This window comes from Bactrocera oleae, chromosome 2 (assembly GCF_042242935.1).
Source record: "Bactrocera oleae isolate idBacOlea1 chromosome 2, idBacOlea1, whole genome shotgun sequence".
NCBI classification, from domain to species: domain Eukaryota; kingdom Metazoa; phylum Arthropoda; class Insecta; order Diptera; family Tephritidae; genus Bactrocera; species Bactrocera oleae.
This window is the reverse complement of record NC_091536.1, coordinates 59035854-59060103: the sequence shown is the minus strand read 5'-3', so window position 1 is coordinate 59060103 and position 24250 is coordinate 59035854. Positions and strand designations below refer to the sequence as shown.

The following is a 24250-nucleotide window of genomic DNA, read 5'->3' as shown; positions in this document are numbered from 1 at the left end:
CGAGTTCTAACCAAAAAAAATTGTATTGAACTAACGGATATTACTAGTTCAGAAAAATGAAAACTGTGTGCATTTAACATATTTTGGGATTTAGCGACTCTAGTGTTGTAATTAGTAAGACTAACATATAATCAATATTTCATAAATAATTCATTGTAAAAAAAATTTGTTCACCGTGGATCCTACATAATTTGTCAATTGCTCAAAAAAGGCTTGTGGTGATTGGTCGGGAGAAATGTTAAAAAATACGATAGCGGTTCTTCAAAGCACCTCTATGACATTGTGATGGGTGATGAATCGTGGTTTTATGCATTTGGGCCCAACCAGGAGCAGTTGTCTCTATGAGAGTTTCAAGATGAGCCGAATCCAACAAAAGTTATTCGCCTACGAAGCTCTTCCAAGCAAATGGTTGCTTGTTTTTTTTGGAATAAGTGAACATCTGCAACCATACCAATAGAGCAATGACGAACAGTAAATTCTGAGTGGTACTCAACTTTTGCAGTTGTCCTTCCAGAAATCAGTAAAACCAACCGCCGAAGACGGATTGCTCTTCACCACGACAATGCGAGCATTAACACATCGATTAAAGCAACTGCATTTTTTAGTACTCAAAACATCGATTTGATGAGTCATCCGCCGTATAGTCTTGACTTGGCACCGAATGACTTCTTTTTATTTTCGTACGTAAAAGATAAACTAAAATGTCAACGTTTTTCGATACCTGAAGAGGCGGTTGATGGGTTCAGAACGCATGTTTTGGGGATATCTCAATCAGAGTGACATAAGTGCTTCGAAAATTGGTTCAAACGCATGCAAAAGTGTATAGATCTTAATGGAGAATATTTTGAAAAACAACAAAGCGATTTTCTATGATTAATATGTGTTTTTGTTCTTTAATACCGAAATAAAAAGGCAACCCTGGTATTGTTCAACTTAAACCTTATTCAAAGCTTTAAATATGTCGCCTTTCTACTTTTCCAGTTTCTCTATAAATCTTGCTTAAATTGTTGGAACCTGTGTTGGCTATGGAAATAATTTCATGAAACTATTTGGCTGATAGGTCACACCTCAAAAGTTCAAAGAGTTTTCAATGTAAATTACATCAAACCTGCACTGAAAATGTCAGATGGCACATGACACAGCTAGAAGCGCCCTACATTAAAAACAAACCTTGTAGCACGCTGAGCGATTACCATTATTCATAAAATATTTTGTAAATTTTGACCTTAATATACGTAATTTAAATTCATTCCGGACTGGATCACTTTCAACTAATTTTTGCGGGCTCGTTTCGGCTCAAAATAATTGAGTGGATCTTTTTTTTTTTGTTTTGTTTGTGGTAATTTAGCTTTGTGTCCCTTGAGTTTAATGATGCACATAATGCTAATGAAAATGAGTTTGTCGGTTGTATGTAAAGATTCAATAGCAATAGCAATTCATGTAGAATGAAACGAAAACAGAGACAAGCAAAAACACAAAATCAGCTTTCGCGAAAGTAATAAGAAATGAACAAGCTCATCTAATATTTTCTTTTGTCCTTTTTTACTCTTTCCCCCGCTACAGATGATTTGCTCTAAGTCATTAGACCTTTAGGAGGCTGTAATTTGTATGCTTAGGGAGACATGAGTGTAGAATACTTAATTTCGGCTTTGGTAAAGTTAATATTTAGTATGTGAAGAGCTGAATAGCAATTTATAAATAATTTTCTTACTTGAAATAGCGTAAAAATAAAAATAATATCTGGCAAAAATGAATCTTAACTCAAGATCAGTCCTACAGAAAAGAGAGCAAGGCATGGGCTCGGATACTAATGGGCACTCTGAAATGAAATATTGTATATTCAAATTCAAATATAGCGAAAATTTGGATCGAATGCTATTGAATAACTCCACTACTGTTCTAGATCATCAATTTCTTGGTATCAATAGTTGATTGTCAGCTTACGCAGCATCCACTTTGTAAAGGGCGTTCGTAAAGCCAATTATTTTTAAAAAAGTATCCTTTGATACTTTTAGAGTGCCAGGTTTTTTTTTCAACAGCCTTTTTTAGACGTCCACTGGGTTTGTCGTCTTCCCTGCTCCTATGATCCGTACAAAATTCAGCTCAACGCCAACAACGGCAGAACAAATCTTTCACGAAAAATCGTTTAAGGAGCTGGAAATGAATCCAATAATAACAAATTGGGACAATTTTCCGGCACGCATTACTCCTAATGGAATACATATGTATGTTCAGCAAGCTATGCGACAAAGTGAAAACGAGGTTATCCAATTGAAAGGTCTACCAAATTCAGAGAATTCCAAAATCAATTTCCATAAATTTTGTTCTTTGTTTTGGTGGTGCTTCGCGACGGATGTTGAGAATTTCTTATTTGTTAGAATTGATTATGCTTCTACTTTTGGACTATGATGAAAGGTACAGGGCAATGCAGGGTTAAATATAAAAAATGGTTGCTCTAGAAAAGTATCGATTTGAAGCAAGCCTAGATACAATTCGCATACGACAGATGGGTGTAAGAGCGCATGTGTTAACACATATTGCATATATTAGCATACTTTTACGCGCGCAAAGATATTATATCGGTGTTGGAAGAAGTCAGTTGTACGCACACAAGTTCAGCGTGAAAGAAAAGAAAATGAGCAAAAACAAATAAATATCTGGATCCTTATCTATAAGCATGTGAGCGTTTAATTTATGTTCACGCTTATGCGCATATTCAAATATGCCCTATCGCTTATGGTTCCTGCACAGCTGTTACGGTACAAGGTGTCTTTTGTGGTTGCATGCGCACGATTGTTAGTGAAACAAGCAAATCAAACGTAATAATTCATTTCAGATGCTAGAAAATGGCAAAGACAGAGTATGGAAAAAACCGACAACAACAACATTACCGATTGCTCCATTGCCTAGAACCGCTCACGAGTTTGGCTACAATCAAAAAAGCAAACAGTCGTCAGTCGCCAAAAATAGTGGCAATCGAGTGTAGGCAAAGACGGAAGTGTGCGCAATTGCATCTCCGCACGCATAAGGCTTACAAGCACGCACACACACCCACACTTGAGTTAAGCAGGTTTCAGACATTGCCAAGCACACGTTACATTTCCAATTCAAATTTTATTATTTCGTTACTTCTGCCTGGGGCAACAAACCTACTTATGATGTACTCGTATATATGTATGTACATATTTAAATTTTGACTTTGTTCTATTGTTGCTTTCTACATTCTATGTATGCACACACTTACACAATTATTTAAATTGTACATATTCACCAGCTCAAAATGCCTGTTATTTTTGTTTAACTTGCGAAATGAGCGCTTCACATGTCTACTGAATATTTTCCGAATGTCAAGTTCCAATTTAGACAACGTACGCTGTCTTAGTCTTCGGAGTATTAGCATACGCCGTGCTTGCGAATGCGGTCGGAAATTTGCATATTTTGTGGCGTACAAAAACGTTAATTCGATGAAATAATGCGATAGAATTTTTCTTTCTTCTCAAATTTAATTTAATTTTTCATAAAAGAAAAGCTACAAAAATAATTGCATAAATTTTACAAAGTGCTGTTTTCGATTCCTATCCTGGTGATTTCTATTCGTAATATATTGAAATTTTCAATTGTTTGTGAAATTATTTTAATTAAATTTATACAACCTTTGTTTATTCTATAGGTGAATAGTGTGAAAATAGATGAAATCAGATTATAACCCCCCCCTCTCCCCACATAACGGTTTTGTTAAAACTACTTAAAGCGTGATAAATCAATAGCGAAATGGGCCAGGAAACCTCGAATGCTGCAAGAAAACTTAATAAAAGCCGTGAACAAAATTGGACGACGGACGTGGCACCTCCTACATGTAGGTGAAATCACGTATCTCCGGATCCACTCGCCCAATTTCAACCAAATTCGGTGTATAACATTATGTTACAATGTGAAAATTGGTGCAATCGGACTACAATCACGACTATATAGCATTTAGCACAATTTTAATTTCCATACGATTTTTCCTCTTTTCATTACACAAGTCCAGTAACAATGAATATATTTGGAAAACCTTTGCATAAATAGTGCCTTTGAGATATGTTATCTTAGGTCCAAAAGTTGCCAAATCGGACCGTAACTATTCAAGACCACAGATACCGGAAATGTGAACATCAGTGCATATGGCTCACTGAGATTAGGAGAGAATCCTTACCTGATAATAGTATGTCTGTATGTCAAAAATGGTACCTAATAGAAAGATTTTCCAACCACCTATCTCATATATACCTTATACCGTACATATCGGGTTATATATAAGATATTTAAGCAAAATTAACCGAACGTATAATATTGGATATACCTTAGTTTAACGCCAAAAATATGTGAAATTATATTTATTAGGTGTAGTAAAAAGTAAAAAATGCATAATTTTTCCAATGGATGGCGTAATTTGTCTGTATCTCACGTTGTATAACTCGAATCGGGTTCGGCCGGATGGAATTAGAAAGATGACATTTCGTAATAAAAAAGCTTTTTTGACTGTTTTGTGATTGGTTGATTAAATTTTGTTTGGGCGCGCGTCAAAGATGGACACTAGCAAAGAGAAAATAGCTATATTATACAGTTTTTCTTTGATAAGAGCGAAAACGCAAGATATGCGGCTGAAAATGTGAAAGCGTTTATGGTCCTGATACTGTAACCGCTAATCATGTGGAATTTTGGTTTCGTCGATTTAATAATAATAACCCAACGATTACCTTCCTCCCGCCCAACCGACGCGAGGGGCGCAATGCGCATACGTGCGGAATTAGCCGAGTCAGAAAAGGCAAGAGAGTTTTTAAGTGTCAATAAATAAATAAATCAATAAAGTCTTTTTAATTTTGAAAAGTAAGTCAGATAAGTCAAATGTGATGGAATGAGAATTAAAATCATGACATATACGGCGAAATGGCTCGTTTAGTTCAAAATTTGATCTACAGGATTTTGGCAGTAAAGGTCTAAACTGCCTCGAAAAGCGAACCGGGATATTAAATTTAATTTCAGACAGAAGAAAAGAACTGCAAACTGTTCCGTTCAAAATTTTCACAAAGAATATTATGCCAAGCATTTCCCTACGACTAGAAAGTGTAAGTAGATTAATAAGTTTTAAACGACTAGTGTATGGAGGTAGACTTACCCTAGCATCCCATCGGAAATGCGCTAAGGCGAAAAGTAAAAATTGTTTTTGAACAAACTCTAATTTGTCAGAATGGATTAGGTCGTTAGGTATCAATATGAAGACTAAAATTAAAATCATTTCTATCACACCATGCAACCAAATTGTTTAAGTCTGTTTGCAACAGACACCTTTCCTCAGTTGAAGTGTATGATTTAAAAAGCTTTATGTCGTCAGCGTATAATAAAATTTTTGATAATTCTATTACTGAAGAGATATCGTTTATAAACAACAAGAACAGAATCGGGCCAAGATGACTACCTTGCGGAACACCTGAAGAAACATTAATTGTATCTGAAGGTGTATCCTCAAATATCACTCGTTGTGTTCTATTATAAAGATACCCATTGAAGGAAGGAGAGATTTACTTTATCGAAAGCTTTCCCTAAAACCCAGTCATACATGGTTTACAAATTCAAGTAAGTTTGTTATAGTCGAATTCCCTTACGAAATCCATGCTGAGATGAAAATTAACGGAGAAATCGAAAAGGTTATATGGTCAGTAATGATAGCTTCAAAAAGTTTAGGTATAACTGATACTCGTAGTTTTGCGATACCTCTATAGTTTTCATTGTTGGATCTAAATCCACTTTTATGCAAAGGAGTTATTAATGACTCTTTCCATAGGAAATATACCGTGTTTAAGAGAGGAATTAAAAATCCTTGTCAAAGGCAAGTAAATATATTTGGACCTATTTTTTTAGGAAGCATGAGGGTATCATGTCTGGGCCGTAACTCAAAATGGTTTTAACTTTTTTAAATTAAGTAGGACGTCTTCTTCAGAAATAATTGGAGCGTTAATTAAAGTATTCGAACACAGCACGTGCTGATAAGAAAAAGTTTTGGAAGAATTATTACAGTAGTTTGACTTCAAAAATTCTGCAAACATATTGGATATAATATCATTGTCACTTGAAATGATATATTTGTATTTTATCGCGGACAGAAATTTGGAAATCCTGCGTTTGGAGTTGACGAAATCATAAAACGATTTTGGATTACTTACAATATTTTTTTTTTACTTTATTTAAGTAATTATTATAACGTTTTTTGTTTAGGTCAAAATATTGTCAACGCAATACAGAATATTTAGAATAGTCGACAAGTGAACCGGTTTTTTTTAAATGTTTAAAGGCTCGAGTTTTTCTGGTTTTCAATTTATATAACTCTTTCGAAAACCACGGACTTATACTTTTGCTTTTATTAACAATTACTATTGGAACATACTTTTCAAATAATTTCATAATAATGTTATTAAAATGAGAGACACTCAATTCAATGTCACCATTATAATTAGGCCATGTTATTGTAGAAAGTTCTGTATTTAACCTTTTAAAATTAGCTTTTGCAAAGTTGAGCCGAGTACAGAAGCACGAAGTTTGATGATTATTATCCCGCACATTGCCTGAGATTTCGACAGATATTTCCAAAGCAGGATGATATGAGTCCTCTGGTAGAACAAGAGGATTTCTCTGAATAACGGAACTTTGAAGAGATATCAACGTATACTAAATCTAAGCATTTACCAAATTTATTCGGCATCAAATTAATTTGGTTCAGACCCAACTCAGACACTTTTTCGAAAAACTTATTAAAACATGACCGATTGCAAATCGGCACGATATAGTCATCGAAAGGTTTCCACGAAGCACACGGTAAATTGAAATCACCTAATACAATTATTGAATCCGCATTATTTGCCATCGAGGTAGCACTATTTATTAAAGAAGCATGCTGCATGTATACAGATAAGTCCGAATGGGGTGGTATATAAGATAGGGTTAAATAAATAAAGCAACTATTAACGTATACTCTAATACATTTAAATTCAAATGAGTCGGCCCCTGAAACAAGAACATCTTCAGATGGGATAGAGGAATGTACGGCAATAGAACACCTCCACCGATTCTGTTCAGTCGATCACATCTAAATATTTAAAATTCGCTGTTTAAAATCTCACTATCACAAATGTGAGGTTTTAACCAAGTTTCTGTAAATCCAATTATATGGAAATTAAAATTGGAACTGTTCAAATACAAGTCGGTTAATTTTGTATTAAGACCTCTAACATTTTGATAATAAATGCTTAGCGAATTTCTACCAATCATTTTTTTATATCGGTGGTTGCTTTTGGTAATTTAACAATGTTTTCCTCAGTTTGACTTCTAAGTTTAGGTTTAAGTTCGCGTACAAAAGCCCCAGGTGGCCAGAATGAACTATTTAAGATCTTTTTGAATGTTTCAAGAGATACGTCTATTTTAAACGATGATATACTTCTATCATAATCGAAGTTAAATTTACGGATATTGATATCATCGATTTTTAAACGTGACGAAATGTAAGACTTAATGTCCTCCACCAAGGTATCTTTAGCAAGTCTCGAAATATATATAGACTTTTTAGGTGGAATAACTATCAAATTATTAACTGATGAAACTAAGTTATTAGGGCGAGCCTCAGGAATTGTGAGACACTTATTACTATTAGATAGAGCTTTTGGGGAATTGAGCTCTTTGGAAGTTGACGGCTTATCACCTTGAGGGCAAGGAGAAGAGAGATTTATTAGGTCATTGGGAGGAGACGTTCTTTTCTGAACAGAAGAACTAAGTGTTACTTCATCGGAAGGACGTTTACGCTTAGGAGCAGGTTTCGAGGATTTGAGAATCATTCAGGCACTTAAAAGATTTGAACAATTTTTCATAGTGCCTAAATTTTTCAGTGAGGGTTACAAGATCACGACCGATCTCGTTAAAGCCATTGCGTGTCTCCCTATAAACTTTAAATAGATCGATTTCAATAGATCTACAATTTAAACAGGACCAACGCAATCCCTTACAGTCGAGAATAGAATCTAAGATTCTACCTGTCAGTCCAGCACATTTAATATGGGCTAGCCCATCACAAAGCCAGCATGAAACATAGCGATCTGACTCGCCTTTAATATTACAATTGGGGAAGTTACAAGACATAATAAAACAACAAGAATGAAGATCAAATAAAAGAGTAATTAAAACAAAATTTAATAGATATATAATAAATTAGTGTGTTAATAAAATCTTAATAATAATAAATTCAATTAAGAACAAACGCAAAAATAATAGCAATTTTTTTATCAAAGTTTAAAACCAAGACAGTTTGAAAAAGCAATATAGCGAGCAGTTTTAGAAGCACTGGAACAAATAAAAAGCTACACGCAACACAGCTGTGAATAACGAAGTAAATGAGATAAATAAAGAGAGAAAATAGAATAAAATAAAACAAAATGAAACAAAAAGCTGACTCGGCACCAAAAATTCGAAGGTTTAAACTTTTTAATAACTCACAAAACTTAAGAACATTTAATACTTATCTTGCACCTCAGAGTTAAAGCACTAAAAATTGTATTAAATCAGTAAAAAAAATCAATTAAACTTGAAGAATTTTGTAAAATAAAAACACAAAAGTTCACAGCCCAAATTACAGCTTTACAGCTTGAGGTGTTGCCACCTATTTAGTTCCCGTAATTTCGATGTCAAAGATGCACCACGCTTTGGAACGCCAATTGTCGAAAAATCTTTCAAATAATGGAAATCGCCGAGTTCAAACATCGATTACGATTGTCCAGGCCCTCAAAATTGCACAAAAAACCGTTTGGAACCATTTGAATACGGCTGAATAAATAGGTAAAGTAATAATTAAAGCATATAATTTCTTGCAAAATATAATTTTAACGGTTCAGAGATAATGGTTTTGATCTGAGAAATGAAGAACGTGGAAGACCTCCTAAAAAGTTTGAAGACGTAGAACTGCAAGCAATATTGGATGACGATGATACTTTGAGTCAAAAGCAAATTACAGCCTTGTTAAATGTTGCACAACAAACAATTTCAGATAGTTTGAAAGCTATGGGAAAGATCCAAAATTGTAGAAATTGGGTGCCACATGAATTGAATAAAAGAAAGAGGGAAAACCAAAACACTTTTGTACTTTTTGGTACTTTTGTAAAATTTTCCTTCAAGGACACGAAAGAAAATCTGTTTTGCATCGAATTGTCACTGGCGATAAGAAATGAATTTATTTTTAGAGTCCTGAACGAAGAAAACCATGGGTTAATCCTGGACAACCATCAACATCGACTGCAAAAACAGATCGATTCGGCAAGAAGGCAATGATCTGTGTTTGGTAGGTTCAAAATGAGATTATAAAATCTGGTGAAACTGTTAATAGTAAGCGACACAGACAATAGATGTTCAATTTAAACCATGCATTGATCGAAAATTATGTAATTATATAATATAATATTGATCGACCAGAATGGGCCAGAGGCAAAATTTATTTAGGATAAAATCAAAGTACTTGGCTGGGAGCTGCTACCCCACCCGCCGTATTCACCAAACTTGGCCCTTTCCAATTACTCATTTCTGATTTGTTTTCATCGATGGGAAACGCTTTGGCTGAGCAGCTCTTCGATACCGACGCAGATGTCGAAAATTGGGTGTCTGATTGGTTTGCTTGAAAATTCGAGCAGCAGTTTGGATGCTCATGGTGTTTAATAAAGCATTTACTTCCTTTGTTCCCTTTCTTCATTCCTTGACACATATGTTGACATCTTGATGAATATGTTCATTTCGGATATACCATGTGATCTTGTTATATCTCTAAGCGTTTCTGACTGGTCCAAATTTTTAATTTTAATTTAGAAGCCCGTTTAAATTTAGTTTAGTTTAATGAACATATAACATATAAACCAATGAAAATGGGTGCATTCGGATTATAACCCCGCCCACTTCCCATATAACAGTTTTGTTAAAACTACTAGTGCGATAAATTTATAACTAAATGCGTTAGAGACATGCAATTTTATCTCATATCTCGGGATCTACTCAACCGATTTCAACCGAATGCAGTAGGTCTTAGTATTCTGTCATTTCTACATTTCAGTACGAAAATGGGCGAAATCAGACAAAAACCACGCCTTAGGATAACCCAATTTTAAATTCCATCTGATTTTTTTACTTTCCAGTATCCAAATCAAGAGCCAATCAATGTATCCGGACAACACTTTTCACGAATGGTGCCTTTGGTATGGGCTACATTTTAACAAAAATTTTCCAAATCGGACAAAGTTGTTGAAACCTCTATTCACAATGAATATTAAATTCTTTCGCAACATTGTTAAAAGAAAGTTTTGTCCACAGCTGAAGGTATTTCGTTGGCTATGATTCTAGCAATTTGCAAGAGTATGAAATATTCGGCCACACCCGACCACACCCGAACCTTGTCCTTAATTACTTGGTTATACTTACGAATATTGCAGATTGATCAAATGAGTGGTAAGAAATAAATTTTGTGAAGGAAAAGTGAAAGGCTGTGAATGTCATTTTGCGACTTTATTGATATTTAAGAGAGCTTCTTTTCTTCTTTTGTATTTCTCTATGAATTAAGGATTAAAAGTTCGCATTTCCATTTATTCAATTACCCATATGCGAGCTTCTTTTGCATTTATCCTTCTTTTAACGAGTGTATATATACATATTTATATCGCAGACATATTTCCGTTTTAGTCTCTTAAAAAATATTCTAAGTTCACAATTTCGAAAAGTTGCCGTTGTGCAAAGTTAATCCATTTTATTGTTGCTATATCTTCGCCTTCATGTCAGTTTGCAAACTTAACTAACAAAGCGCGACAAATTGACAATTTCATTAGAAATATTTCCGGATCTACATGCGTGTTTACGCACACATATGCATCACGTAAGTATGTGTTCAACGCGGGAAAGCACACGCACACTCCTAAGGAGCACACTTTAAGATTAAATTTACGAATAACTTTGACATTGAATAGCGTATGCCGATAATAATGAGACACATACTTAAATAAATTGCTTGCATTGGTGTAGGTGTGCGCAGGAAAATACCCTGCGGGGAAATCTACTTGAGAGAACTCTCGCACTGTTGATGAATTTAAAGTTAAGATTGAATTGCCTTTTAGTTCTCCAGCATATGTATAGTAAATAATAAATAAAAATGGATAAAAGTGTACATCGACATTGAAATATTAAAATAAATTACTGTTCAGTTTTGGCTTGGGTTCTTTTTAAGTGAATCCGTGTTTTTATTCAACGTGAATAAATATGAAAAAAATTCCAGAACTCTGAAACTTGATTTTAATCTGGTACACAGAGAAGAAATTAGACAGTGTCTATTATTTAGACCCATTGTAAGTAAATTCAGTATTGCTGATCATATTATGAGCCGATGACTTGAAATTTTGATACCAGATCCCATTATTTGGTTAGGATAACGCACATATCGACGTGTATAGTACGTGGGGGCTAAATGAAAATAGAGGGTGGCTCACGAATCGTGATATCGAGAGGACTTGATAAATTGCCTGATTATGTCTGATGAGGCCCGTTTTGATCTAAACGGTAATGTAAACAAGCAAAATTGCCGTATGGAGTGAATCACTGTGTGGTGCGCAGTTTTATTAAGGTGTATTGTCGGACCCTGCTTCTTTGAAGAAAACATATGGTGAATCATTTTTTTTATTCAGAACTGCACCGAAGACGTATTTCTTTCAATAGCGTTGGGATGCAGCAAGATGGAGCAACTGCACACATAGCCAGAAGTTTTTTTTATGGGGTTATGTCAAGCCAGAGTTGTATAAAACAAAACCCAGAAATATGACTGAATTAAAGTAGTTCAGTAAATCGATAATTGAGGCATTCCCGACTTCAACCCTTTAGGCTGGTTGGCAGAGCCTCGTTCGCTAACAAACATGGCTAACAGGGGGTACCACGCGTAGGAGATGTTGACAATAGCATAGCAAAGGCTAAATATTCGCTTTACTACCCTTGGTCCATCTTGCGTAATTTCGATGGCTCTTTCACCAGGAAAAGTCTCATTGTGGACGTGTGTGTTATATTGGAACTAGGTGTGGTTGATCTTATGAAGAAGACACTCAAATTCCATCATTCGAATATCAGATATCAAAACTGATTTTGACTAATTAAATAGATAGCCAGTTATAACACAGGGTGTGCGATCTGTTATGTCGGTATGTAAACATTGAATAACTTGGAGTCTGGAAACCAAAATTCAGTACAATTATAAACGCAAATCGCTTCCTACCGAAACAAGGCATCAAGGCATGAAAATAGTCGTTCAGTTCAGTTCAAACCCACTTCCCACTATCCGAAGACATTAATAAGTAAACTTTAAAGACATTGGATATTATTTTTATACCCTGAATAGGAAATATTGAGTTTGCCGCGAAGTTTGTAACACTTAGAAAGAACGTCGGACGCCCTATAAAGTATAAATGATCAGCGTGACGGAGTCGATTTAGCCATGTCCGTCTGACTGTATAAACGCGAACTAGTCCCTAAGTTTTTTAAATATCGTTCTGAAATCATCTCATTGTTCAGAACTGCCCATTTTGAACTACTATAGGATATCCTATAGACCACTTTGTATGGAAAACTTTTTTAGTTCACGAAATTTGACACGGATTATTATCTGAAACAATGCTATATACTCTGGCCATATTGGTTAGAGCGGAGCACTATAGCATACAGCTGTTATTGAAACAGACCGGTATACTAAATACAATATATAATATTAAGCAAACTTGTGGATAGTCCAATTTTTTTAAAAACAACTCTTGTACGAGATAATAACTAAATAAGCTATAATTTTTAATAAAATAAGCATATATTTTGAGTAACTTTTCCTTGCAGGGCACAAAACATTACTTGCTCCCAGGCACAAACGCTTACTTCCTCTTACTTAAGCTATAGCGCCTTTAAAAAGTTTGTCTTTCTTTTGTTAAGCACTTCCTTTTGTTCACATGCGAGCAACATTTGTCAATTCGAACATGGTGTGTATGTAAATTAACAATAATTTCGTGTTGGTTTGCATAAATTTACACCAGCAGCGGCCAAAGTATAACAAAAGCAACAAACCAAAATGAACGGAATATTATGACACATGTTTTTTGGCAAAATCGTGCCTTCAAGTGTCATCAAATTGACACGCGACAATAAACAACCGGGCACTCACTTAAGAGAGTCCACATAAACATTTACACCCACATATTCCTGCAAAAAATACTTATAAACATATTTCTCTTGCTCATTGTAGGGTCATTACTGTTGGACCAAAGTATGTTTGTACATACTTCAACAATGCAAAAGTGCGATGGAATTGCTGATGGTCCCATGTGTGCATATTCCACATTGTCAACGCATTCTTGCACTCCACAATCTCATACTTGTTGTGGCTCAGCTGGGCTGCTGCACACCCTTCAAAGCACCCACTACCACTACTACACCGTGCATGTATGCATATATTGTTAGTGTGTGTTTGTGGACGTTTTTGAAAAATTTCATAATTTTGGTTGACTATTCGTCGTCATATGTACTTACATATATTATATTACATAGTTTTCAGTGTTTTTGAGTAGAAAATATTCCATTGAGCAGCTGCAAGCTGACATAAATAAGTACTAAAGGAAATGGTATCGTACAGGACTGTTGTAAATAAAATTAATTCTATTTGGATTTCATTTCTCAACATGAGGCAATAATTTAATAACATATTAATAAGTAATCTGTAAACGGCGGGACGTATGAGCAACTTTTTATTGCATGGTGACTGGTGCACAAAATCCAAGTACTTCTTCTTAGAAGTGTTCTTTAGTATTTTTAAGAAAATCGCTATAATGAAGCAATATTGTAGTTACTTTCAGATTTGATTTTATTTCATATTTTTGAATAACTCACTTACTTAATTTAGGTAAATGCAAACTTCATTATCACTATATGGAGACTTCTTGTGATATGAAAGGAAGCGGATGTTTTCAAAAGAAGTGCTGCTGATGTAAAGCGAAAATTAAATTTAATACATATTTTATATTCTATAATTATTTTCTTTCTGACCATCACTAAAACTTAATTTGGGCACAATTCCTTCTCTCTTGGAACGAACCAACCAGCCGGAAACAATATCAGACTAAAAATGTATGAATGAAACACTTTGTCAGTGAAGCCTTCTAACGCAAGCAATAAATAAACTGCGCTGAAAAAGTGTATGAATAAGTTAAATAGTATGGTTCGGATGAAGAGAGAGAGGAGGCTATTATTATTGAGGATATCTCATGCATTTCGTTAATAGTTCTACCAACACAAGTCCTTTTTCCGTATCATTTAAAAGAATGTGAATTGGTACGAGTAATTAAGGTACGGTCAATTAATTTATGCTATTTTATTATTACTGTGGGCTAATTTTCTCTGATTCTAAAAATAATGTTTGCATCCAAACAGGAATACTTCTATTTTCTAATGAGATTTTCCTGCAAACCTTTACCAAAATTTAGAGAAAGCAACAACATTCTGCGCACCCTTTTTCCAGAAACACTTTCACACCTTCACAATTTGTTAAATCTGCTTAAATTGGTGTAATAAAAATCTGTCTCGTGCAAATTACTGTAAATAGATTTTCTTTTATTCGGCGCATTATGCGCCTACTGGCGCCTTCATTGTATGTGCAGTGGGCTGTTTAATTTAATTGTAGGAAATAATTTAAAGATTCAAGCGTCCCAAATTGGGTGTAATTAAAAGAGTATTAAGTGAGGAGTGAAAAAATTACGCAAACAACACTAAACAAAAACAAAAGAAGAGGATAACGGCAATGAACACAACAAAAGAGCCGACAACAGATACGAACAAAAAATAAAAATAAGAAAGTCCAATGAGCTTTTCTCAGACTTCCCGTGCCTTTCGAACTGCTGCTCGTATTTCTCTAGTTACATTTTCTTACTTGTAACATCGTTGACTTCAGGACGCATTTACCTATTTCGTGCTTGTAATTTTATAGAACGTCGTCAGGATGTTTAAGCCCTGACTAAGTGAGAGGGTACAAGTGAGTACGAGAGGGAAAGTCAGTATGAAAGAGAATTACTATGACATGCAAATAAATCAAATGATCTGTGTTTTTTCTTGAGTTAAAGCATAGTGTGGACTCGCGTCAAATTCTGTAATACGAAATAGGGTGTGAATTAATTGGTTTGGTTGTAAAAGAAAATTTTATATAATATAAATATGATAACCTTCCCAGCCAAAGGGGACAAATTTAAACTAATAGACATTTTATCTGACATCCTTTTAGGCTAAAACAATACTTTCACGTGTTCCGGGCGAAACATTTCTTAGAAACACCCTTTTGAACTTTTAAGTGGGACACTTTAAGGCGTGTACTTGCATTTTAATGGCGTTTTATATTTTCTAGGAAAATTTGATTTCTCCTTCCTTTGTAAGTGCGCCGTTCGGATGAGTTTAGTAGTACTATAGCTATCGATTATGTTTTCGCTGCTAAAGTATAAAAAATATTCAAATATGAGCACTTAATATAAAGCAAATAAATACGGCATGATATACATCTATGCGTTTAAAAACGAAACATATGGAATGGACACATATGACAAGGTCGACCACTGCACATGTAGCTAAAACCTCTGCGGAAGATATGAAGTATTCTTTCTACAGAAGCTTCGAATAAAGGGTGGATAGAGATTGTCTCTGACTGCGAAGTACAGATCAGCGCTAAGCGATATTCATACAGGACAGAGCTGAAGTACTTGTGGCATTACTGGACAAATTTAGAATTGGCATAGTTATATAAGAATACTGTCCTTTCCGCGACATAGAGATATAATTCTAGTTTATTTGCTTTTGGAATTATTATATCCAACAAACCAGCATATCATCATAGGTTTTGAGATGGAGCTATATCCAATAAGGTTTTATGAAGAACAAGTAAAGTTGTGACCTTAGAAGAAAATATGTGGATATTCAGTGCGTTCAAAAAATAACATTTTCGTTTTCTAAAGTGTAAGTAGCGTTTATTGGGTAAAATTTTGAAATAATAGAAAATATATGTTTGGTTATAGCTGACGTTGATTCAATACTTGCTCCAATCTTCCGCGTTGTCTATTATAGCATGATATCTTTGATGACAACTTGCCACGAAACAAATGCAATTTTTTCTTAATGCTTTGTCTTTCACTAAAGCCAAGGCATTCTCTATTGGATTGGCGTCTGGTGGCTGTGATGGTCAATCTAAAGTAACAATATGGTTTTTCTCTTTCAATTGAGTACAGAGTGTGATGTTATGTTTTTGATCATTGTCTTCTTGCATTAAACCAACAAGGTTATTTTTACCGTAAAGAATTTCAACTGTTTTGAATAAACCCTTTTTATATAACTTTAACACTCTAACGGCTTTCAGGATTTCTGTGAAGCATTCAAAACTCAAAATCCATGAGCAAAGAAGCATCCATAAAAATGCACCTTTTGGGGGTGCTTAGCAATTATTTGAATACATATTTGTCGTTTTCTTAGCCAAACACGTCTCAAGGAGTTGATCAATAAAATTGTTTGTGTTTGCATCCACACAATGCAACTTTTTTATACTCTTGCAACATGTTGCTACAGAGTATAATAGTTTTGTTCACCTAACGGTTGTTTGTATCACCTAAAACTTATCGAGTTAGATATAGGGTTATATATATATATAGAAATTATCACGATGAAAAGACGAGTTGAAATCCGTCCGTTCGTCCGTCTGCCAGTGCAAGAAACTTTAGTAAAAATTAAGATATCTTGATGAAACCATATAAAGTTACTGTATAAACTACTTAAAGTGCGATAACTCATTAAATAAACTTGTCAGAGACGTTGAGTTTTGAATTTAGACTGGCACAGTTAAGCTTTATAGCAGAAAAAACAAAAATTGGACAATGGGCGTGGCACCGTGTTTTAATCATAACAGTGTAACTTTGTGTCTAAAATGAATAAAACCCCCATAATATCCGGATTTTCGAACACCCGTCTAACTTTAGTCCATATGATTGGTGATGTTCCACTCCCACTGTCTCATATACTTCTTATAATGATTGTCGTTATTCTAACAAGTTTTATGTCAAATATGTCGGTGAGTGAGTATTATTTATTTATAAAATTTCTTCAAAATATGTTCTCAAGTATACCCATGATTTAGTTATAAAAGGTTGTGAAGATAGCCCAAAATCAACAATTTGTGAAAAGTATCTATATTCTTTGATTCAAATATAAATCTTTCAAAGATTTCAACCAATGAAAAAGCGTGCTTTGAGTGATAGCTGATTACGAATAGATTGTAAACCACACAGTCATCAAATTGTGAACAGAAAATTAACAAGAAAAAAATAAAACAGTTTTTTTGACATTATGAAGACATACACTTCTTTCGTAAAAGAAAGCACGCTTTGTATCGATACAACCGTATATAATTGAGTCAGGAGTATACCTGAGCAAAGCAAAATTAATGCAATCAGCTCGTCCCTTTCTCTATCGCCAATATACCCTGTAAAATAATTTCCGTCTTTCCACCTGACTTTTAACCGTTTAGGTTGGTCAAATTGTTGATATTTTAGGGAAATTAAATGGATAAGTTTTCTTAAAAATTATGTGGTTTAGCGCTGAATTACAATGGAATTGGTCTCATCGAATAGTGAATGTTTAATTCTTTCGCAACATTTTTTAATATTATATAAAGGTTGGCCAGCACCTCAATCAATTTCCCGGGCTTTGTTTCTTTGCAGGTTGCTAGAGTATAAGATGTTTGGATACACCTGAACTTAGCCATTCCTTACTTGTTTCAATGTGTATTTTTGAAAGTAAGAGTTTGATTACGGTACTGCTGCGTTTAATGCCAGATGTCTGATATCTATCGTATTGTATTTAGAGATAAATATGTCTAATCCCTTTTTATACAAAATCTTTTTAGCTACTTTTTGACTGAGCAGTGGTTTTTCCTCAAAAATAAGAACAGTACCTATGTAATTTTGATTCCTGCATGATTACTTTGTCCTTCTGGTTATTCATCTCGGTTTCCAGTTTTTCTATAATGCTTATACCACCTTTTCAACAACTTGTATTTAAATACACCACCAATACCACCAATAATTCGGTAACATTTTTCAAATTATGCGTATATTTGTCTATGATTGCATCAGCAAAAACATAGTAGTATATGTTTACTACAAGTATGTAAGATCACTATGGGCTTGGAAATATTATATTTAGTGAGGAAACCTTAGAAAGAAGGATTTACTATAGAAAACATGACAAACAGTTATTGTATACGCAATATCTTAAACAGAATTTCAGTGCTTTTAATTAGTAATTAACTGGTTTTGTAGTAAACATTCGCAGTATTTAAATTTGCTTTTTTGTTTGTAACAAGGATCTTGAGCACAGGCAGACAAAAATTAATAAAAACAAGTAAGGAAGGGCCAAGTTCGGATGTAACCGAACATTTTATACTCTCGCAAAGTCAAATGGTATACTCGTTTGAGATTTCCTTGTGGGTTGACTGATATTTTCGGTAGAAGGTCACCTATAGGCACTGGGGTCCACATATTTAGTACTTAGAGGCTTGAACAGTTTTGGTTCGATTTAGACAATTTTTGGTCACAAGGTGGCATACTTTAAACGTATTATTCACGTAAAGTTTTACCCCGATATTATCATTGTTGCTTGATATACATAGTGGAAAGTGAAAGAATCAGATGGAATTGAAAATGGTGGCATATGGAAAATAGGGATGGTTGTAATCCGATTTCGCCCATTTTCGCACCATACCATAGAAATATAAAAAGAACGTTATACACCGAATTTGGTCGAAATCGGTTAAGAACGCGGTTCCTATAAAGTTATCTCATACCATCCCAGAGATAAAATTGTAGGTAGAGGTTCTAAAAACATTTGCTTCCAGTGAATTTTGTTATTATAGCTTTAGCGGTTTACGAGATATGCACATTAAACCTATTAGCGGCGGGACCACGCCCACTTAAAAGAAAAAAGTTTAACTGCAGATGCCCCTCCCTAATGTAATCCTGTGTACCAAATAACAGTCTTGTATCTTATTGCGGAGCTTAGTTATGGCAATTTATTTGTTTTTGATAAATGGCGTTTTGTGGGCGTGGCAGTGGTCTGATTACGCCCATCTGCAATACCAACCGTCTCACGGTACCAAGAAACATGCCTACCAAGTTTCATAAAGATATCTCAATTTTTACTCAAGTTACAGCTTGCACGGACGGACAGACGGATGGACGGACAGGCAGTCACCCGGATTTCAACTCGTCTCTTCATCCTGATCATTTATATATATCTAACCCTATATCTAACTCGATTAGTTTTAGGTGATACAAAAAACCGTTAGGTGAACAAAACTATTATACTCTGTAGCAACAGGTTGCGAGAGTATAATTAGGTAACGCTAGTATTCCACATATATTTTTCCTAACTCATTGCTGCAAGCAGAAATATTGAAATATTTGTATATTATTTACACAAATAAAAATATTGATGGAAATTTAACGGTATTTAGGTTATGACAAACAAATAATACTTCATTTCAAAAATGAAGGCATATATCGTTTGATTATTCATTTTATATACTAATAGAAGTGAGTTGTCAATTATTACAGAAATACTCATATAACTGTACTATTGGAGAATGTCCGAACTGATTTGTTTGGTTACTACATTTGATTAATTTTGTTGTTGTTGGAGTAATTTGGAAATGCCAACATATGCGCATTCCAAGCGAAACTGTTTTTGTTGGGTTAACATCGCTGAAACGCCAGCAATGTCTAACGGAATGCATAAAATATTGAACGAGTTGGGATTTGCATAAAATTTTGCTCGTTTGGCAAACAAATAGCCGGAAGCATTTCGTTTGCATAAATTTTGACCGAATATATAGTGCGTATTGCTAGTAGAAAGCATGGGTACACAATGTGGAAATGTACGCAAGTGGGCGTGGTTTTATGTGTTTACCGTTATAGTGCAAGCATATGTAAATAGCTATTCAGCGATTATTTATGTAAATAGCTATCAGTTATTTTGTTATCTACTGATTACCTATACTTTTGAATAATATGTACCATTTAAAAGTTTTTATACTCTTGCAACATATTGTTACAGAGTAAAACAGTTTTGTTCTCCTAATGGTTGTTTGTATTGGATGACGAGATGAGATAAAATCCAGATGTCTGTCTGTCTGTCCGTCCGTCTGTCGGCGAAATCGATAATTTGAGTAAAAATTGAGATATTTTGATATTCCCTGGCACCCATGGGCGATCGATATTGCAGATAGGCGTAATCGCCTATGTAGTGTCATAACTAAGCACTTAATTAAGATTCAAAACTGTAGTCTGGTACGATCTTCTGTAGCGAGGAGTGGACTAACAACTTTTTTAAAGGGGATTTGCCTTCGCCCCCTAATTGGTTTTATTGAGCTAGTTTAATCAAACTTCTGGATAAGAAGTTTTTAATCTTTAATCTTTTTAATCTTCATAAATATTTATTTTGTCGCCTTTAAAATATGCTCCTTCTGAAGCGATACACCTTTACCACCTCTTTTTCCAATCATCGAAACTTGGAGGCGTTGTGTGGATCGCCGGCCTTTCTTCGGGTGGCACACACCATTCAGTTTGCGCATGGAAATGTTGCTAACACCGAAAAAGTTAAGAAAATAGTACATGAAAATCATCGTGTTGGCATCACAGAGATAGCAGATGCTCTCAACATCTCTTATGGATCGACTCGCAAAATTTTGGTTAATATTTTCAATGCTTGACAACGTAACGCTGCTTTAGTGGTTCTGCAATTTTTTTTAAATCCTTATCGTTTGCACCTTCAAACTCATGAGCAATTATTTTATGTATTTATTTTAATTATAATTATCATCGATTTCGCGAAGTAAACTTTTTTTTTTCATTCTCATATAATAATAATTCTTTAGTGAAGACATTTAATAAAGCCGAATAAACGCTTTAATTTATTTCAGGAACTCTTACGTTTTTATTTGAATTCGCTGAGTGGACTTAAAAGGTTATCTCTATATTCACACTATATACAGCTTTTGCAGACTTTTTCGAGTGTGTTAGAGTGTTACACGTCTTTTTGTGTCCAACAAAATTGTGTAGGCGGTTTGCTCGACTGACCACTGATTGTTTCACAGACTCTGCATCTTTACCCGACACAAGAGCCAAGATGGCAAGCAAATAAAGACTAAGCAGGTAAATAATCAAACTAGAACCAAAAGCAACTGAGCTATCTATTTATATAACGACGCAAAAGCAAATGCAGTACATAAATTACATACTTATGTACATAAGTATGTACGTATCTTCCAATTTTTGCGAGGGACTGAGAGGCCGAAGATAAGAATAAAGAATAATACTTGCGCGCAACATGAACACTTGAAGTGTGTGAGAGAATCAGCTCGCAAGAGCTCATGCAGATTTATCTCTGCACACACACATAAATACATATGAACTCGTATTTACACGCAACAAATCCGCTGTAAGTCGGATTAAACCGTGCGTGCGGTAAGACGAAAAAATGCGACCAAAGGAAAAGGCGAAAGAAAATTGAAACAATAAATGTTTGTTTGTCAGTTGGTATGCTTTTCACAGTTAGAACAGAGGTATAATATAAACAACGTGTATCGCAGTAAATGTCAAAGTTAGTTGTTGCAAGGGAAATATAGGCGCGATTTAGTTTACTTTGCCTAACTTTGATGGTTGCACGTGCAGATTGTTAATGGATACTCTCAAAATTGTTTGGAAACCACAAACACCCAACAATACGAATTAGAGAAACAAGACTAATAGTTAAAATTTAATTTGTGAAGAAAAGTAAATTCGTGCTCTGCGGCAATATTCACGTTTTTTATACTCTCCAACCTGTTGCTACAGAGTATAATAGTTTTGTTCACCTAACGGTTGTTTGTATCACCTAAAACTAATCGAGTTAGATATAGGGTTATGTATATATAAATGATCAGGATGAAGAGACGAGTTGAAATCCGGGTGACTGTCTGTCCGTCCGTCCGTCCGTGCAAGCTCTAACTTGAGTAAAAATTAAGATATCTTAATGAAACTTGGTAGACATGTTTCTTGGTACCGTGAGACGGTTGGTATTGCAGATGGTCGTAATCGGACCACTGCCACGCCCACAAAACGCCATTAATCAAAAACAAATAACTTGCCATAACTAAGCTCCGCAATAAGATACAAGACTGTTATTTGGTACACAGGATCACATTAGGGAGGGGCATCTGCAGTTAAAACTTTTTTAAAAAGTGGGCGTGGTCCCGCCTCTAATAGGTTTAATGTGCATATCTCCTAAACCGCTAATGCTATAATAACAAAATTCACTAGAAGCAAATGTTTTTAGCACTTCTATCGACGGTGTGAAAATTGTTGAAATCGGGTGGCAACTCCGCCCACTCCCCATATAACGGTACTGTTAAAAACTACTAAAAGCGCGATAAATCAAACACTAAACACGCCAGAGACATTTTATCTCTGAGATGGTATAAATTGGCTTTATAGGAACCGCGTTCAAAATTAGTCAGTGGGCGTGGCACAGCCCACTTTTAGGTGAAAACCCAATTCTTGAGATCTGCTCAACCGATTTCAACCAAATTCGGTGCGTAACGTTCTTTTCATGTTTCTATGTCATAGTGCGAAAATGGGCGAAATCGGACTACAACCACGCTTACTTCCCATGTAACACCATTTTCAATTCCATCTGATTCTTTCACTTTCCACTATGCAAATCAGGTAACAATGATTATATCGAGGTAAAACTTTGCGTGAATAATGCAATTAAAGTATGCCACCTTGCGGCCAAAAATTGTCTAAATCGAACAAAAACTGTTCAAACCCCTAAGTACTAAATATGTGGACCTCAGTGCCTATAGTTGACCTTCTACCGAAAATATCAGTCAATCCACAAAGAAATCTCAAACGAGTATACTATTTGACTTTGCGAGAGTATAAAATGTTCGGTTACATCCGAACTTAGCCCTTCCTTACTTGTTTTACATTAGAGATCAACTTGATTTAAGAACTTAATAAACTTTTCATTGTGACATTGATATATTCAATTATCCATTTTGAGCTCAGAACTGAAAAATACCGAGCATTGAAATTACCTATTTAAAAATTCAGGCAATGTTTGTTGTGAAATCTCTCTTTCAGAAAAGTGGTAAATGAAAAGTGTTGATTTCTTCTAAAGCCTAAGTTAAATACTAATAAGACTTTATGCTGGGTAGCATGTACACTATGTATAGTCTGAAATGAACAAAATATGTTTACAAGTGTAATTGTAAAGGTCAATGGTGTACAAGGTCGAAGTTGACCAAGTCGGTAAACGTGTTGGAAACTCTCAAAGATACTAGATAAGTATCAAGGTGAATTGCAACAACATTTAATTTTACGTAAAGCCCCGAGAATGTTTTGGTTTAGTTACATAGTAGAACTTACATGTGGTGAGAATGTCTGTCGATGTGTCAAAATACAGACGCTAACGCACTCACTCAGCTGTTCGAGTTAAACGCATCGGCAGCGCTTTTTTTCCGATTTTGGGCTTAACACAAATAAATCTGTCTAAATTACAGGACCGTTTAACACCTTTACCAGCATATTTGCTTGATTTTCGCAGGAGATTGTACAATGCTTCGTTTTTATTTCCCAACTAATAATGTACTTTCATGTTGGTGTGTGTGTAGAGATTATTTGTATGAACTCAAAAAAGAATACAATCACCATAATTTAGTTGAAAACCATTGGTTATGGCTAGCGTGCAGTGACGGCAAATCGCAGATTCCTAATTGATTCATATTAGTTACACGAGTGGGATTATTTTTGTGCTCAAACACCTAATGTTTAAGTGATTAGCTATTTGAGCACATGAGTGTAGTATAATTAATCGATTGAGTGCAGTGGTAATTTTTTAATTTTGTTTTGTTGCAAATAATGAGTTGGTTAGTGTACACTTACGGCTTAAAATATTCCGCAGAAGTTGATAGAATAATTTACAATGAGCTCATTATCCCTTTACAACACGATATATAGGGTAAACATTCTGTATTTTGTATGAACTGATACTACTTATTTTTTTTCCTAAATGCAAATACAAGTAAAAATGTATTACCATCTTCAAATAATCT

The 24250-nt window shown here is 34.8% G+C and overlaps 1 protein-coding gene across 2 annotated transcripts in view; it reads right to left on the bottom strand.

Moving 5' to 3' along the window:
- Dop1R1 (Dopamine 1-like receptor 1) overlaps positions 1 to 24250 on the bottom strand; it is a 116133-nt gene that overhangs the window by 24662 nt on the left and 67221 nt on the right. The window lies entirely within an intron of this gene.